Below are 7,020 nucleotides of genomic sequence, written 5' to 3' on the forward strand. Positions count from 1 at the left end.
ATAAAAACAATGAATTAGGCTACCGCTGTGAAGCTAATACAAGTACAAAAGATGGGAAATAAGCCGTTTAAATGTCGAAAAATAAATAAAACCTTTTTGTGCTTGAAATTTAAAAAAATGCACGTTTTCTTTCTCCTACCTAATACACTGGAAAGCAAACCTAATTCAAACGTGCAATGGGAACCATATCGATTTAAAACCATTAAGGCCTAATTTCCATTTTTCAAGTGAATGAATATATTTTATATGCTCATTTACATTGAGCGAGTCTTTGGATGCTGCCATTGCCTGTCCTGAATAAAAGTTCCAATGTGAGCCATTTTCAGCATGCATATCATTTAGAGTACAATAACATGTGCATAATTATTTGTACTGAAGCCTGAATATTTTCCATAGAAAACAAAACAACTTCAAGGAAAGAAATCCATATTTTATAGCTATTGTCATTTCCTGTCTGCTTCCCAATTGCTGTGTGTTCAAGGGATGTGAATACTTTTACAAGACACGAACTACAGTAACAGCTTTACCTTGGCTAGTTGAATAAGTTAACTCGTTTCCACCTTTTTTGCATCAAAACACTGACAATATCTTCAGTTTCAAATGATGCTTTCCTGTATATCCTTGCTGGCAGACTGAAGTAAAATAAAAGTTTCTCCAATAGATTTTATTCATGTGTTCTTACTTTCCCCAGTTATGTCTTTATGTTTTTTGATTTTCTTTTTAATCACGCTATACCTCAACACATATGACGTTTAGATTTTTTTTTTCCGATGAGTTTTGTTTTGTTCAGATGGGGATATCAGATTTTTTATTTATGCTCTGACTTTCCAAATTCCAGCTGTCAAGCCTTTTTAAACATAAATGGCTTGCATTTGACTGTGCATAAATGCTTTATTACTGTTGAGATGGTTGTCTTCCCTTAGGTTAGCCTATCTCTCTAAAAGATGAAATATTTATTTTAGCTGCAGTTCTTCCTTTCCTTATTTAGTGGAGGAATGTTATTCTAAAGATCTGTGTTTTCTTTTGTTTTAGTCATTCTTTGGCTATACCAACAACCTAACAAGAGATATAGAAATCTATAATTTTTGCAGCATAAAAAGGAATACCTTTCTAATCATTTGCATTACTTTCCTTAAGAAAAGTTTCTAATTCTACATGTAGTGGCAGCATCTCTCAAGTCCAACCTCATAGCACAAAATCTGAATCCAACAAAAGGAAAAAACGTCTAAAAATACTCGTAAAAATAGATTTTGTTTCATTCAATTTATCTACACCGCTTTATATTTTTAGAGTTTTGCTTTAATATCAATCTTGACACACTGAAACAAGTTAGAAATGTCAAATATAAAAATAAAAAAACAAGTTAGATTTTAGTACGTTGCTCGCAGCTTTGGACACCCCAGTGGAATACGATCCTGTACACATTTATCTGGATTGTATTTTATCGTTTCCACACCACCTGGGCTGACTTCTTTGCAGTTTTCTCCTTCTATTACTTAGGCATCAAGACCTGTGACAGGTACTACTTCCCTCCAAAGTGCAGGTTTGACTCACATCAAGTAAAGTAACATCTTACTTCACAGATATGCTCCTGACCTGAGAAGCCAGCAATGGTGTTTTATTGTTTATTTTTGATTGTGCATGAAATGACAATAAAAAACTTTGTGTCTTGATTTGAAGCATCAAGGGAATATGCATGTCTCAATCATCATCTGTCCTCCATAAATTACATTAATATAAGCTGACTAATTAGGTTTAATTTATAAAGGTCACTTTTACCTTATTTTTACAAAACACATCAGCATGTACAGTTATCTAATACTTAGACATAGTCAGTTGCGTTTTAACATAGAATCATTCAGTCACATGGCAACAACTCAATGCACCTACACATCTAGTACAATGCAAGTAATCACCATGGTAAAGATGATTACTTGTATTTTAAAAAAGGTGTTAGGTCTGAGAAATAACCATACTTCACTGTCTTTGAATACTGCATTGTTGTTGTAGGCAGGTGATTTCACTGGTTTGAAAACACAAAAGATCCAGAGAGCTGTACGTATGTGGACAAAATGTTTTCCTAGAGGGTTGAAAAAATGGGCAGATTCATTGGAGATGATCAAAAGGCAACAGTTGCTGTTACAACAGTTACATTTCCTGTTACAATTAAGGTATAGAAAATGCAATATGTCAAATAATTAAGAATGTATGTTACAGCAATTGACGACTACACCAAAATCACACTTATTATGGTTTTGTCTTTTTAACTTTATTTATTTATATACCATTTTATTTATAAATATGTATAAATGTACACTTTATATTAAGGTTTTTTATATACTCTCATTATATATATATAGGCTTCTTGAACTATGACCTGACTCCAAATGCTGTACTATATAAATTTGAGTCGGTATGACAATTAAAAAAACCCTTGAATTCTTCGGTGTCACTCCTGTTAGCCAAGATCAGCTAACTAAAGCTATCATTTGTGCAACGTCAGCAAAATCAGGACAACAACCTATGATAAAACTTTGCTGGGTTTAATAAATCTTGATTTCCAATTGAGTTATCCAGGTAGGAGAGTCAGAAATTGGCAAAAAACAAACAAACATAAAAGCAGGAATCGATCAGGTTTTAAAACATTTCTGGTTCTATGCCATAAAAAGTGGCCAAACCATTGCTAACAACGTGTGCCTGATAAAGTGGTCAGTGAGTATGCGTTAAATGTTAGTTTATATGAAGTGAAATGTGTAATTTTAAGTCTTCTAAAACTATTTCTGACCCTCAAGACTCATATCTCAACATCTGGCATCATTCTAGCCCACTTTAGCCACTTAATAAAATCTGCTGTCTCTTGCTAATTTAGTATTCATGCTTGTCTCGTGTCTTTCTCAATGTTCTATTACATGAATCATCCATATAGAGGAGAAAGTTACGGAGTATTTGTAATTGCCTTTAACAGAAACCCTTGAAACTCTCACTGGTACTTGTTATGTTTGGAATCACACAAGTACACAGAATGATGGATACAATAATAAAGGCTAGTGTTTGCAATGAAATGAGGCTTGCTAGTGTTTCTTTCTTCAATTAGTAAACTTAACCAACAGCTTTGTGAACTAAATGCACATTAGTATGGCTGTGGAGTGTGCCTATTAGTGATAAAAATACAAAAGCACTTAGTGACAACTTCAAAAATAAGTTTTTGTCTTTAACCTTTGAACTTTAATGTTAAAGTAAAACTCATTATGAATAAAAAGAACATATTTAAGGCTAGTGCCGAGTTCTGGTTAATGCAATGAGCAATGATTCGTATTGCACATACAGATGGTGGAAAGACTTCCCCTGCTAACACCTGCTGTGCATTGCAAATCAACACATTTAACAGTCACACCTCCTCCAAGAGCTTTATAAGATTATTAAGGCTTCATTTGTTTTCCATTTATATATATTGTAATCATCCATACTATACTGCTTTATATTTGTTTAAAAGTGTTCTCTACTTTTTATGCAAAATTTCTCTGAACAGAATGAAGGCAGATGCTTAGTTATTTGCAGAAGAAGGCCAGTAAATTTTGACAAGAAATCAAATATCAACCAAATAAATCAGTGAACCATTAAATAATTTGACTACAATTTCCTAGGCCCTTAAAACAGAGGATTTTTAAAGCAAACGTTAAAAGTTTCTTTATGTAATTACCTTTCAATGCTTGTCGTTGTCTTGATGTGTGGTTCTGAAGGATACTCAGAGCTGCAATCACCTTGTTTAGTGAGATCAAACTTTAGGTAAAATATTATAGTAAAAGTAAACTGGACATAAAAATGTTGCATCTCTGGCTTAAACTTCCATGTTGTTATGATTATAAAACATGGGACCATGATAAATTATTTCCAGACCTTTTCCACCTTTGATGTGGTACACCCTGGGTATGTGAACCCTGGTACACATATTCTGGACAATTCCACTAAAAGACAAAGGAAGATTAAAAAAGTAAGTGTGTTTAAGAGCAAAACCCTTACAATAATACCTTTCTTTTTTGCAAGTGATTATAACCATGCCTTATATTCACTGGGCAGATTTTGGGAGACATTTGTCAAACCTTGATGTTTTACTTGGAAGAAAAGGGCTTTTCCCGTCATCCCTAATAATTAATCCACACAATTGAAGAACAAATGAGAAGGCTCTCCATGTAGAGCATTAGTGCCAAGCAGAAATTTCTGAGGCTCATTCATTGTTACTGCCACAGCGTTGGCAGGCTTTTTGGCCAGTTTCTGTCTTGTCATTTATCAATTTTGGAAATGTGTTCAGTTTTAGTAATGCCACTGTCATTCCAGAATTTCTTGCAAGCTTTTTCCAGTCTATTTTCTTTTTATGATTGCTTTTATCATCTGGTGAATGACAAAGGATGCAAATGAGCAAATTCCAGAATAACCTGCTAAGAAAGCTAGCGTTTATTATGGTTAATCAGATTCTCTTTAATTGATAGCAGATGTACATCCCAGAAGACTAAGTATAGAACTTTAATTAAAAGTTAATTCAAAATAGTATTAGTTTATAGTTATGCAAATTTTTAAACAAATGTGCATAACTATAAACTACAGATTTGTTTTTCTGTTTAAAATACAGTATAGAGTATATGTCACATTAAAATGAAAAACATTCTGAAATTATTTATCTTAAGCAAGTTATGTTAACATAACTTTTTGTAAGATGACTTTTTGTATCCACACTGCATTCATTATGCATTTCAACTAAACTCACACCAGTCTTTCCTGCAAATAAGATTCTAATGTAGGTCTATTTTCTCTTTCTAATTTTGTCTATCTTTGAGATCCAGGATATATTTTCTGTAGTATTTATGCATTAAATTATATTAAATGAAATGAAAACTTAATCCTGCTCTGACATACACTCAGTGTTGTTAATAAATCAAAAGGCCGGCAGCAAAAACAAGGAAATAAATCAACTATTTACAAAAGAAAGCTAATTACTGAAATCAGCTGGTGTAACATTTGGTGGAATTTAACCTGGGATAATTATGCAAAATGCCAAGTCAACACATTTCTAAAAAGAGCTCTGCTATTCTGTCATCTGTGGGGGAAATGCTGCACAGGCGTGAAGAAGATTTACCATTTTAGGATCATAAATAATGCCATTAATTAAGCCACACAGGTGTCTCTTCCACATGTTATTTCTGTGGTAATTTACGGCACAGTATGCAAGCTTTCTGTCATTTTCTCAGAATAATTTGAAGGGTTTGCACTTGGTTTTTTGCAGCTGAGTGTTCATTTCAACCTATTAGGTGTAACATCCATCATTTGAGGTTGGTTATTTGGGAAAAAAAATCTGCTGAGATGTGAATTTGAAAAACGTCTTGGGTTTGAAATGGACAGCACTCCAACACTTTTACTAAGAATTTGAACATCCCTGCAAATAGCAAGTCTGAGTACCTCTTATAAAATAATTCTTAAAAACTGTCAATAGAATAAATGGTACTCATTTTTTTCCTTCTTTCTTTCACTGCTAAGAGATTGCATTTTAGAATATTTATAGACAAAATTTTATGATTATGTATAAAACCTTGGATTTAGAATGTATGACACTATATTGTAACCATAATATGAATACAATCAAAAAAACTATTCTAAAATGAAGAAGTTATGTGTACAGAAGCAGATGTCAAAATCCATCATTCTGTAAGACTAGCTTCATACTCATTTCTGCATATTGGTTTTATTTCTCGTTAGGCTGCTGGAGTGATGAATGTGTTTAACTCAAAAATAATTTGTTGATCCCAAAGAGAAATAAAATGTTGCAACTCATTAATCCAATATGCTGACGTTTACATTCCACTATGAAATATTTTGAGTTTAAGTTGAATGCACTGATTAGGTTATGTACCTACAAAATAGGCCCAAACCATCAGCCTTCCACCACCATGTTTAATCATTTTTGCAATATGACAAAATAACTTTAAATGTCAAAGAATATGAATACTTTACATTCATATCAACTATCGAGATTTTTTAAAAAAAAGTTAAACTCAACAGGCCTTTGGATATTTATTTTCATTTGGTCACTAACAATGAACATAAGGATCTATCTGTAAGAAAAGCCATGCATGCAATATAGGCGGTGGAGCCACACTTGTGACTCTCCTTGAGGGAAAACAGTCATCAGAAATCAATAGTTCCTTCTGAGAAGCACACCAAGTGCATTCAGTAGTTTGTTTCACTTCAGTTAGTTTTTAGTCCACAGAGACAGACTTTCTGAGCTGACATGCATCCCACAAAGATCAAGAAAGGCTCATCCCGCAGTGCTTATCAAACCACACGTAAAACCAGAGGTTAATAAAGTGTGGGTGTGGCTTACTGACAGCTGTGGTTTCCATTCCATTCTATCAGATACTACTGAAAGACTTTCCAAAGCAGAAAGCTTTTAGAATTAATTTAAACAGTTTTATTCTTATTATGCTTGAGCTCTGTGAGCAGACCTTCCCATAAAATGGGTTCTCTAATGGAAAGACCAAATCTCCTTCCGCCACAAAATGTGACTGCAGAATGGAGAGTGGGACAATGTTACCTAGAGCTCAATGGTTTTGTAGGTAAATATCAAGTCAATAAGTCTGAGAAATATTTAGGAGACAGGTCATATTGAGTGTGAGTGATGGGATTAAATTCAAATACTAAACTGAAAAGGAAACTATTCACATAATGAGTTTGTGTTTGTGAATAATGATCACTACTTAATCACACTTTGTGCTGTGGAACATTGAGTTTAGGAAATCAAAAAATGACCACTGTTAAGATATAACCAGGTTTGTCAAAGCTCATATAATCTTTTTCTTCAGGACTTACTATATTTTGATGGAAACAAGCTAGCACAAATCCAAAAGAGTTTAAAATATGCCTTCAATTTCACAAAAACAATTTCCTTTGAGGTGGCATTATTACAGTCACAAAAGAAGCAAAATGTAGCAATAAAACAAAAACGGGCTACTCCTTTCTTGCATTAATAAA

Source organism: Xiphophorus hellerii, chromosome 13, assembly GCF_003331165.1.
Source record: "Xiphophorus hellerii strain 12219 chromosome 13, Xiphophorus_hellerii-4.1, whole genome shotgun sequence".
NCBI classification, from domain to species: domain Eukaryota; kingdom Metazoa; phylum Chordata; class Actinopteri; order Cyprinodontiformes; family Poeciliidae; genus Xiphophorus; species Xiphophorus hellerii.